We start from the raw sequence: 12,977 nt of genomic DNA, 5'->3' as shown, positions 1-12,977 counted from the left end.
TCAATTACATAATACAATATTAACTATAATCACCACACTTAATAATAGAGCCCCGAAATTTATTCTTCTCATAACTGGAAGTTTTTACCCCTTGACCAACAGATATACACTTTAACTATCTTACAATTTTGTTAATTATACCTCAATAAAGCAGAAAAACCCAACAATAAAAAACAACTCCATTTAAAAATGGACAAAAGACCTGAGTAGACACCTTACTAAAGATATAAATGGTCAGGAAGCATATGAAAACATGCTCAACATCCTATGTCATCAAGGAATTGCAAATTAGAACAACTATGAGAAATCACAGCACACCTATTAGAATGGCCAAAAGCCAACACACTGATGACACTAGATGCGGACAAAAATGTGGAGCGATGGGAGCTCTCATTCACTGCTTGGGGGGTGGGGATGCAAAATGGTACAGCCAAACTCGAAGACCAACTAAACATACTCTCATCATAAGATCCGGCAATTATACTCTTTGGTATGTATCCAAATGAACTGAAAACCTGTCCACACAAAAATCTGCACACAGCCATTTATAGCAGCTTTATTCATATTTGCCCAAACCTGGAAGCAATCAAGATGTTCTTTAGTAGGTGAATGGATAAATTGTAGTACATCCTGAAAATGGAATATTTTCAACACTAAAAAGAAATGAGCTATCAAGTCATAAAAAGACATGGAGGAGGGGCGCCTGGGCGGCTCAGTCAGTTAAGCATCTGCCTTCGACTCAGGTCATGATCCCAGGGTCCTGGGATCGAGCCCCTCATTGGACTCCCTGCTCAGCGGGGAGCCTGCTTCTCCTTCTCCTGCTCCCCCCGCTTGTGTGCGCGCTCTCTCTCTCTCTCTCTCTCTCTGTCAAATAAAAAAAAAGGACATGGAGGAAACTAATATGCATACTACTAAGTGAAAGAAGCCGAGCTGAAAAAGCTACATACTGCTTGATTCCACTGTATGACATTTTAGAAAAGGGAAAACTATGTAGGGAGGGATAAGTAGGCAGAACACAAGAAGTTTTTAGGACTATGGAAAAGTTATGTATGATACTATAATGGTGGATACATGTTATTCCACATATGTCAAAACCTATAGAATGTACAGCAACAAGAGTGAATCCTAAAGTAAACTATGGACTTTGGGTGATAGTCACGTGTCAATGTAGGTTCATCAATTTCAGCAAATAACCACCACAGCGCGGGATGTCCATGGTGAGAGACGTTGTGCATGTGTATGGACAGAGGGTATGTGGGAATTCTCTTTATGTTCAATTTTAGCATGTGAACCTAAAACCACTCTTAAAAATCATTTATTTATTTTTTTAAATGGGAAGGGACTTGAATAGACATTCCTCCAAAGAAGATATACAAACGGCCAACAGTACGAGAAAGATCCTCAACATCACTGATCATCAGGGAAATGTAAGTCAAAACGTCACACCTGCTAGAATGGCTACTATCAAAAAGAAAACAGAACATACAATAACAAGTGTTGGTGAGGGTATGGAGAAATTGGAACCCTTGCTCACTGTCGGCAGGAATATAAAATGGTGCAGCTGCTACGGAAAACAGCATGGAGCATCTTCAAAATATTAAAAACACAATTACCACATGATCCAGCAACCCCAATTCTGGGGTTATATATCCAAAATAATTGAAAACTGGATCTTGAAGAGATATTTGCGCACTCATGTTCGTTGCTAAATTATTCACAATAATCAAGAGGTGGACTTCCACCTCTAAACGTCGATCAATGGGTGAATAGATCAAGAAAACATTGTATACACACAATTGAATATTAACCAGCACTTTAAAAAGAAGCGTATCCCGTCATATACTATAATGTGGGGAAACTTTGAGGTTGTTATGGTAAATGAACTAAACCAGTCTCAAAAAGATAAATACTGGGACGCCTGGGTGGCACAGTCGTTAAGCATCTGCCTTCGGCTCAGGGCGTGATCCTGGCGTTCCGGGATCGAGCCCCACATCAGACTCCTCCGCTGGGAGCCTGCTTCTTCCTCTCCCACTCTCCCTGCTGTGTTCCCTCTCTCGCTGGCTGTCTTTCTGTCACATAGATAAATAAAATCTTTAAAAAAAAAAAGATAAATGCTGCATAGTTCCACTTATATAAGGTATCTAAAGTAGTCAAACTCTTAGAAAGAAAAGACTGAATGGTGGTTGCTAAGGTCCAGGTAGAGGAAAGGAGTTGGTTTAATGGATATAGGGTTTCAGTTTTGCAAGATGAATAAGTTCTAGAGATCTGTCGCACAACGGGGTGCAAACAGTTAACACCACTGTACCATACACTTAAAAATGGTTAACACAGCAAATTTTATGTTTTTCTTTTACTGCAAAAAACAATGTTCTATCTAGAGTAACTAGGCAAGAAAAAGGACTAAAAGCCATCCAAATTCAAAAGAGAGAAGTAAAATCATCTGTATTTACAGAATCTGAAGGAATCTTGTCTGACAACTATTCATCCATGTGGGCTACTGTGGGATGCTGGTGCCTATGGAAGTTACGGGACTGAGGCTGGTGACCAGGGACCAGAAAAGTGAGATGAGTGGATGCAGTGGTACTGGGAGCTCCTTCCTGTGTGACCCTCTCCGCCTTCCTTTGCCCCATCCAAAAAGAGTTAAAGAGAGGAGGCCAGAGTCTGTGGAAGTGGCCGAACTACATACTCCATTAGAAAACCAAGGAAGGACGTTTCTAAAAAGAAATAAAAACTTAAGAGAAAAATAAGTGGAGAAAAGTGCAAAATAACACTTGTACTTCAGTGCTTTAAAAAATAAAAGACAGGGGGCGCCTGGGTGGCACAGCGGTTAAGCGTCTGCCTTCAGCTCAGGGCATGATCCTGGCGTTATGGGATCGAGCCCCACATCAGGCTCTTCTGCTATGAGCCTGCTTCTTTCTCTCCCACTCCCCCTGCTTGTGTTCCCTCTCTCTCTGGCTATCTCTGTCGAATAAATAAATAAAATCTTTAAAAAAATAATAATAAAATAAAAAAAATAAATAAATAAAAAATAAAAGACAGTACAACACCCAGGCTGGTAAAAACTCATTCCTTTGTCCCACCACCTCTCCAAAACATAGCCTCCTTTCTCTTAGAAGCCAAAAAATTCCTCTCCAAGACCAGAGGGTTGCTTCTCCTTGGTCCACTCCTCTCTGAAGTTCCCATTCTGAACTGGAGACCTCTAGGGGGCTAAGTGGATGGAGGAGGGAATACTGCCCCACCTTGTCGCTGCTAATGAGCTAGGTGGTAAGAGAATGGTGGTTGAGGCCCACTTTCCCCAGAGGAGAGTAATTTTGCAAGGTTACCATGGAGACCACAGCAGTGGTGATGAGAAAATGGGCAAGGGGAGAGGAGGTGTGACCACTCAGGGCCTCCCTTCCTCCCCTGTGTGGGGGTTGAATGTCTCCAGGCCTGCCCATCCAAGGAACTTTTAAGTCTCTTCCTTCCCAGATGCCCCATTTGCTTGGGTGGGTAGGGCAGCTCTGGGGAAGATCCTGGCGAGGCCTCCCTCAATCACCTGGCAGTAGTAGGCGACAATAGGTATCTTCTCCACTCCGCCAGAGTAAGGCATGAGTCAAAAGGGGGATGGAGAGAGACCTTCTGTTTTGGTGGGAGGCAAAGTTTAGAACTGAGGTCATAGAAAATCCGGAGTCTAAGGCCTCTAGGTAAGCAGATAGAACAGATATATCCCTCCTCAGGACTTCACAGGCTGGCAGCACTCCACACCCGCCTTTCCTCCCACCCTGCCAAGGGAAGGGGCTTCATATTCCTCAGTGAGTCCCTCCCCCTTGTCTCCCCACTCTAGAGTCAGGCCAGACCTCCCATTGAGAGGTTTAGTTACATCTGTCATAAAGGTTCACTGTCCTCTAGGGAGTGGCCAGCTGACCAGAATCACCCCTTGGAAGCACTGGTTTAGGTTAGTCAGCATGAACTTTGGAAACCTGAAAAGTCTGGTGGAGTTAAACCAGGCCATGATCTCCCACCTTACGGCTGACACCAAAGAGTCAATGTAAAGGGCAGAGGCCCATTCAAAGTCCAGTAAACAACGGAAGGAAAAAGAGAGCCCCCTCTCATGAACCAGGTCCAGGCATTGGGAGGAGTGGAAGTGGGGTATGCAAATCTTGGTGGAGTCTTTTCCTAGGGGGAATGGCACCTCAGTATCCACTTGGAAGATCCCAGTTAGATGACTGCTCAAGATCCAAAGAAAGCATGGGCAGAAAGAAGAGCGAGGTGCGAAAGGGTTCCAATACTGGCTTAGATAAAGAAATGGGAGTTCAGGGTTTGGGGACAGTAGTGCAAAGAGATGAGGCATGGGGACACAGCAGGTCCTCGTGGCTGCCATCCCCGTCAGGCCCTTTGTCCTATGAAGAGCCACCACTTCTTCCATCCCCGGCCAACTGTCCTGTCTGAGGGAGTAGGAGACACCCCCAAAGTTCCAAAGCTGCAAGTTTTTCACTAGCTGAAATATGTTTGCTTTTTTGCTGTCTCTCTTCATTGTCCCAAGTTTGGCATTGGAAGTGGTCTCCATGGTATCATGCCATCAGGAGAAAAAGTCTCCTTTGTCTGTGTCCGAGCCCCCTCTCCTAGCAGGCTATCTCCAACCTCAGAGGACAGCCAGAAGCTGCCAATGTGTTGAGGAAGTCAGTGGAGAATGGGGTTTTTCTTGGTTCAAAATCTGGCTGCCAAATGACGGCATCCCTGAAACATCCATTCCCTGGTTGTCCTGGGCCTTTCTTCCATCCTCCACTCCAGGGAGAAAGCATGGACCGGCCAGAGTGGATGAAGAGCTTGAAAGACTCTTTGGCCTCAGTCTCTCATTGCAAGATGAAGGTGGCCATCGAAGCATGTGGTCCTGTCCCTGCCAAAGCATAGCCCATCTCTACTGATCCTCGTTCCCATCCAGCTTCTAAAGTCTAGAACCCACCCAAAGGTACTCAGCTTCCCTGGCTCTATGGCCTGGATTAAATTCATTTCTCTCTTATAATCTGTTCCCTCATTTTCCAATCTCTTTCCTCTTGAATCCCAGAAGGCTTACAGGGTGGGAATCCAAGGAATTTTCTTTTGGCTTTGTACCCCTTTCTGTTGCTTTGCTCCAAAGCTATAATGGGGCAGTCAACCCTCTGTTTTTCCAGCCCTCTGTCCCTTCACTCCATTTACTCTGACCTGCACAATCAATTTTACTGTTTCCCTGTATTTAAACCTTTTAACCTCCATCTACCTCTTTGCCATCTCTCATTTTCGTCTCTCTCCTGCTCTCCCAGTGTGAAGACTGAGAGAGGCTTTAAAAAAGCAAGTTTTGTCCAGATGAAATGGAAAAGCAGGACCAATGGGTCAAACTCGGACCTGTTTGGCTCCTTTGGTGTGGTGCCCAGAGGCAGTTACTTCCCGCAGGTCTGAAGGCTAAAATGGTTCGTATTGGGGAGTACAGTGAGCGTACCAGTGAGTGCTCTTATCTACCTGCCTTGGTGGTGCATATGAACACATGTGCACGTGGGAAATCATTTAAAAATCCAACACTGGCCCACAAAGAATTGAGTTCGTTGCTCATGGAAGCCAGGCAAAACTGGTATTATGTGCTATATTAGAATACGGGTTTTCTTTTTTTTTATGTGATGTTTTATTATTTGCATATAACACCCAGTGCTCCATGCAATATGTACCCTCCTTAATACCCATCACCGGCCTATCCCAGTCCCCCACCCCCCTCCCCTCTGAAGCCCTCAGTTTGTTTCCCGGAGTCCATAGTCTCTCATGCTTCATTCCCCCTTCTGATTACCTCCCCTTCATTCTTTCCTTCCTCCTACTACCGATCTCCCTGCTATTTCTTATGTTCCATAAATGGGTTTTCTTGGGGCGCCTGGGTAGCCCAGTCGTTAGGCGTCTGCCTTTGGCTCAGGGTGTGATCCCGGCGTTCCGGGATCGAGTCCCACATCGGGCTCCTCCGCTGGGAGCCTGCTTCTTCCTCTCCCACTCCCCCTGCTTGTGTTCCCTCTCTCGCTGGCTGTCTCTCTCTGTCAAATAAATAAATAAAATCTTAAAAAAATTAAAAAATTAAAAAATGGGTTTTCTTTCCCCAAAATGAGGAAGCTCCTTAATGCCCCCATCGAAACTACTTTTTATTTTGTTTATTTATTTGACAGAGAGAGAAAGAGAGAGAGGCAGCAAGACCAGGGGGAGCTGCACACAGAGAGGAAGAAGCAGGCTCCCTACTGAGCAAGGAGCCTGACATGGGGCTTGATCCCAGGAGCCTGGGATCATGACAGGAGCCGAAGACAAACGCTTAACCAACTGAGCCATGCAGGCACAGCCCCCCTTTTTTAAAGATTTTATTTATTTATTTGACAGAGACAGAGAGGGGGGGATTACTTTGAAAAGTTAATGCAAACCTTTGAAAGAAGAAGGACTAAGGAAAATAGATTTATATGCCAATATATGACTACTGGATCCTTGTAGATATGTACAATCTTTTTCCACCTATCCTCCTTGACAGAGGCTGCGCTCGTTGTGAATTGAATGCAACAAGGGGCTGAAGCCACATGTTTCAGCAGGTATTTTTAGTTACCATGGAAGAACAAGTCTCTCTGCTATTGGGGTATGCATTAATCTCTAAAAGTCTGTACAGGGAGTGAAATATTCATACGTATTTAATATTTATGTATCTCCTCAGGAAAACCTATCTAATATCACTGGGTTATTAATTTGTTTTGTTTCTAGAGGAACGAAATACATGTTAGTTTTTTATAAATTTGCAGGGAGAGAGACTCTGCAGGGTGAGAGAAGAGGAAGGACAGGGCTCAAGCCACCCGAATTGCTGGCAGGAGGAGGAGGCAGATCCCGGAGAGGCGCTGACACCTTTCGTCTTCTCCTTTCTCCCCGTTGACCAATCCGAACTGGGAAAATTCCAAATGTGTCATTGAATGCCACATCTTGAGCCACACCTTCCAGTGCCCAAAAGTCTCCCCAGCTCCGGCCAGGGCTGGACAAAAAGATGAATCCAGCCCTGTTCCAGATGATCTTTCCTTCCCACCCATACATTCTTCTTTCCCTTTTTCTAACAATCTTCTCCTCTCCCCGACATATGTTGTTTCCTCCCTTCTCTTTCTCTTGTTCCTCCTCTCTTCCCTTCCCTGTTTGTTCACTTGTCTCAGAAAGAAAACCACTTGAAAGGAGGCAGGGAGCTTTCCTTGGCTTTTTTGCATCACCATTGTTGCCATTTTCCAAAGTCGAGACCATACCAGAGATTCCAAGGTCCTCGGTTTCCTCAAATACATATATTTATCCTTAAATAAGATTAAACGAGTGGCCACACCGGGTGGAGGGAGACATTTGCTGGAGTTAAGGCTGGGGGCGGGCTGGGGCAAGGGAAGGATGAGGAAGGGATTCATCACTCAAAGTTGCTGCTATCAAAGATGTGACACTGAAGGCGTCCGGGTGGAGCAGTCAGTTAAGTAGTCGACTCTTGGTTTCAGCTCAGGTCGTGATCTCAGGGTGCTGGGCTCAAGCCCAATGTCGGGCTCCATGCTCAGTTGGGAGTCTGCTTGTGGAATCTCTCTGTCCCTCTGCCTCTGCCCCTCCCCACCCCCACTTGTGTGCACTTTGTCTCTCTCTCTCAAATAAATAAATAAATAAATCTAAAAAAAAAAAGTGACATTGAAAGTCCCCATCGACAAATCCGTGCCTGGCAGCTTCATCCCGTGCTCATCCACAAACCAGCAGATGCCACATCTGTGGCCAAGGGAAGGCTTGCACTGCTTTCTTTTATAGAATCCTTTGCGGTCACAACCGGGTGGGTACACGGCACTGGGCACCATCTGCAGGAAAGCATCCATATGTCTACAGCAGGGGCCCTGCTCATGTTCCTGTCTCATCTCAGGTGCAGAGATGACCGGGGGGGGGGGCAGTGTTCTGAGCCCCCCCCCACAAACTTAAACTGGGTCAGCTTCTGTCGCCAGTCTTTGTTCACTACCTAGGCCTTCAGCTCAGAGAGGCAGGTGTGTTTGGGCCAGTAGATCTTGGGGGAGCATGTCTCTTCTGCCCTCTCAGAGGTGGTTGGTTCCTCGTGCTCATGGGCATCTCTCTCAATCTTGGCTTGCTGTCTATAGTGCTTTTCATTGAAGCAAACCCCATGGCCTTGCAGCAGGGCATGCAGCGGCTTCTCCTGTCCTGCCAGTGAGGCAGCGCAGCCCCCGAGGGCAGCTCTCGGTATACATGACTGCAGCACTGCCCCTCCGCCAGGGCGCAATTCATGCAGCAAATGCAGTGCGGTGGGCTGGGGAAAGGGGTGGGAGGGCACGTAGAGGGGGCTTATTGATCACAGGGGGAAATGGGAGATAGTGGTTAAGGGCGCAGAGTTTCAGTTATGCAGGATGAATGAGTTCTGGAAATCTAATGGACAGCATAGTAACTATACTTAATAATACTGGATTGCAGACAACACGGTTGGACCTAGAGGCTCAATACACGAGAAACAAATAATCAAATCAAAAAAGGGGCAGAAGATATGAACAGACACTTTTCCAATGAAGACATACAAATGGCTAACAGACACATGAAAAAATGTTCAAAATCATTAGCCATCAGGGAAATTCAAACCAAAACCACACTAAGATACCACCTTACACCAGATAGTATGGCAAAAATTGACAAGGCAAGAAACAACAATTGTTGGAGAGGATGTGGAGAAAAGGGATCCCTCCTACATTGTTAGTGGGAATGCAAGTTGGTACAGCCACTTTGGAAAACAGTGTGGAGGTCCCTTCAAAAGTTAAAAATTGAGCTACCCTATGATCCAGCCATTGCACTACTGGGTATTTACCCCAAAGATACAGAAGTAGTGAAGAGAAGGGCCATATGCACCCCAATGTTCATAGCAGCAATGTCCACAATAGCTAAACTGTGGAAGGAGCCGAGATGCCCCTCAACACATGACTGGATTAAGAAGATGTGGTCCATATATACAATGGAATAGTACTCAGCCATCAGAAAGAATGATTTCTCAACATTTGCTGCAACATGGTCGGGACTGGAGGAGATAATGCCAAGTGAAATAAGTCAAGCAGAGAAAGACAACTATCATATGGTTTCACTCATCTATGGAACATAAGAACTAGGAAGATCGGTAGGAGAAGAAAGGGAAGAAGGAAGGGGGGTAAACAGCCATTTGTATGTCTTCATTGGAAAAGTGTCTGTTCATATCTTCTGCCCATTTTTTGATTTGATTATTTGTTTCTCGTGTATTGAGCCTCTAGGTCCAACCGTGTTGTCTGCAATGAACCATGAGAGACTGTGGACTCTGGGAAACAAATTGAGGGCTTCAGAGGGGTGGGGGCTGGGGGTTTGGAATAGACCGGCAATGGGTATTAAGGGGGGCACATATTGCATGGAGCACTGGGTGTTATATGCAAATAATGAATCATGGAAAACTACATCAAAAACTAAGGATGTACTGTATGGTGAGTAACATAACAATAAAAAATTATTATAAAAAATAAAAATAAATAAAACGCACAAAGGATTTCAATAGTCATTTCTCCAGAGAAGATATACAAATAGCAAACAAGCTCATGAAAAGATACACAACACTCTTAGTCATTAGGAAAACACAAAACAGCGAGATACTACTTTACACCCACCAGGATGGCTATTTAAAAAAAAAAAAGAAACTAAGAATTGTTGAGTAGGATGTGCAGAAATTGGAACCTTCGTACAAGGCTGGTAGGGATGTAAAATGATTCAGCCACTGTGGAAAACATTTTGGTGGTTCCTCAGAAAATTAAACATATGGAGTTACCATGTGACCCAGCAATTCCACTCCAAGTTATATACTGAAAGGAACTGAAACCAGGTATTCAAAGAAATACTTTTGAAATAACAACACTATTTCAAAAGTCAAAAGGTGGAAACAGCTCAAATGTCCATTAACTGTTGAATGGATAAACAAATTGTGGTATATACATACAATGAAACATTATCTGGCCTTAAAAATGTATGAAATATTGATACATGCTACAACATTAATGGATCTCAAAAACATTATGCTAAGTGAAAGAAGCCAGACACAAAGGTCACATATTGTGTGATCTGATTTATATGGAATATCCAGAATAGGTAAATTCATAGAGATAGAAAGTAAATTAGTGGGCACCAGGACCTGGTGGGAGGGGGATGGGAAGTAATTTTCTGATGGGTACAGATATTTGGGGGGGGTGATGAAAATGTTTTCAAACTAGATAGAAGTGATATTTACACAATATTGTAACAGTACTGTGACTAAATTGTTCACTTTTAAATGGTTAGTATTGTGTTAAATTTCATCTAAAAAGTAAGTTAAAAAATTAGTTGGCAATACTTCTGTGGGTCTCTTTCTGGGGTCTCTTATCTATTCTACTGTTTCAGATCTACCCCTTCACTAACAACACTGCCTTAATTACTGTAGTGTTATAGTAACTCTCCAACTTTATTCTTTTTAGACTATGGACTCTGAGAAACAAACTGAGGGCCTCAGAGGGGAGGGGGGTGGGGGAATGGAATAGGCTGGTGATGGGTAGTAAGGAGGGCACGTATTGCATGGTGCACTGGGTGTTATACGCAACTAATGAATCATCGAACTTTACATCGGAAACCAGGGATATACTGTATGGTGACTAACAATATAACAAAAAAATATTATTATAAAAAAAACTGAAACAAGAAGAAATTAAAGATATAAATAATCCCATATATATTAAATAAATTGAATCTAAAATTTAAAAAAACTGTTTTAATGACTTTAGTTCCTTTGACTTTTAGTATAAATTTTAGAATCATGTTGAATTTTAAATTTTAAATTTTAGAATCACAAAATTTTAAATTTAAAATTTAAATTTAATTTGAATTTTAAATTTTAGAATCACAAAAAATCCTGCTGCCGCTTTAAATGTATTGTGTTAAATCTATAGAATTCAGGAAGATGTTTGCTTGGGTGGCTCAGTCAGTTAGGTGTCTGACCCTTGATTTCGGCTCAGGTCATGATCTCAGGGTTGTGAGATCGAGCCCCGTGTCCAGCTCCATGCTGGACATGGAACCTGCTTAAAGATTCTCTCTCCCTCTCCCTCTGCCCCACCGCACACAAGCACACTCTCTCTCTCTCACCAAAAAAAAAAAATCAGGAAGAATTGATATATTTATTGAGTGTTCAAATCCATGAACATGGTGTATTTGTGTTTATTCCATTTAACAAGGTATTTTTGGATTTCTTTAATCACTGTTTGTAGTTTTCAGAATATCGATCCAGTACGTGTTTTGTTATATTCATGCGTAAGTATTTCATTTTGGGGGGCTGTTATAAATTACATTGATTTAAAATTTTTTGGTTTTCATTTATACATTTATTGTGTATATAAATACAACAAATTTTTGTGTACTGAGCATGCATGTATCCTTTGACCCCACTAGACTCTCTTTTTTTGTAGATCCCCTGGGATTTTCTACATAGATAATCACGTCATCTGTAAACATAGGCAGTTTTATTTCTTCTTATCCTAGCTGGATGCCTTTCGTTTCTTTTTCTGGAGTTATTACACTAGGTGGGACTTCTACTACAATTTCAAATAGGAGTGGCAAGAGTAGACATCCTTGTCTTGTTCCTAAACTTCAGGGAGAAAGCATTTTGTTGCTTACCATTAAGTATGTTGTGAGCCATAGGATTTTTTGTAGATGCCTTTAATCAGCTTGAGGAAGTTCTGTTCTACTCTTAGTTCGCTGAGGTTTTTTTTATCGTGAGTGTGTGTTAAATTTTGTCAAAGACTTTTTCTACATCGATTGATATAATTATGTGTTTTTTCTTTTATTGACAATATAATGGATTAAATTAACGAATTTTAGCTGCATTTCTGGGATAAACCTCACATGCACTTTTTTTTTCTTTTTTGGACATTGCTAGATTCAATTTGCTAATTCTTTTTTTAAATATTTAATTTATTTATTTATTTGACAGAGAGAGAGACAGCCAGTGAGAGAGGGAACACAAGCAGGGGGAGTTAGGAGAAGAAGAAGCAGGCTACCAGCCGAGGAGCCTGATGCGGGGCTCGAACCCAGAACACCAGGATCACGCCCTGAGCCAAAGGCAGACGCTTAACGACTGCGCCACCCAGGCGCCCCTAATTTGCTAATTTTTTTAATGATTTTTGCATTTATGTTCATGACATTTATCGGTCTGTGGTTTCTTTCTTACTTGATTCTTTTTGTACTGTTAAAAAACAGTATCTTTGGTTTTGTTATCAAGGTAATGGTGGTCTCATAAAATCAGTTGGGAAGTGTTCCTTCCTATTACATTTTTGGGAAGAGATATTGTAGAATTGGTGTTAATTCTTCTTTAAATGCATAGTGGAATTTGCCAGTGAAACCACCTGGGTCTGGAGATATCTCTTTTTTAGGAGGTAATTAATGACAAATTTAATTTCTTTCAAGAACTATTTAAGTCATCTATTTCGTATTGGTTGAGTTTGGGTAATTTGTGGCTTTAAAAATAATGGGTTCCAGGGCGCCTGGGTGGCACAGTGGTTAAGCGTCTGCCTTCGGCTCAGGGCGTGATCCCGGCGTTACAGGATCAAGCCCCACATCAGGCTCCTCCGCTATGAGCCTGCTTCTTCCTCTCCCACTCCCCCTGCTTATGTTCCCTCTCTCGCTGGCTGTCTCTATCTCTGTTGAATAAATAAATAAAATCTTAAAAAAAATAATGGGTTCCTTTTGTCTAAGTTGTTAAATTTACATAGAATTGTTTGTTATACAATCTTTTCCCCTATTTGTACATTTTCTATATTCCAGAGATTTAGAAATATCCCAGTAATGTGAATGTTTTTATGAGTACATTTTCTGTTATTTAGCATGTAATAAAGAATTTGGTCTTTGTCCTCAGTTCCTAGGAGATAACTCATAAAACCTTGTGACTTTCCAAGTGATAGGAGTGTCTTTGTTATTCA

General features: G+C 42.7%; 1 pseudogene; it reads right to left on the bottom strand.

Annotated features, from left to right (window-relative positions):
• Positions 1–7,649: 7,649 nt before the first annotated feature.
• The window catches only part of LOC113245634 (insulin-like growth factor-binding protein 5), a 27,361-nt pseudogene continuing 22,033 nt past the window's right edge, over positions 7,650–12,977 (bottom strand).

The sequence above is a fragment of the Ursus arctos genome, chromosome X (genome assembly GCF_023065955.2).
Source record: "Ursus arctos isolate Adak ecotype North America chromosome X, UrsArc2.0, whole genome shotgun sequence".
NCBI classification, from domain to species: Eukaryota; Metazoa; Chordata; class Mammalia; order Carnivora; family Ursidae; genus Ursus; species Ursus arctos.
This window is presented reverse-complemented; position numbering and strand designations above follow the sequence as displayed.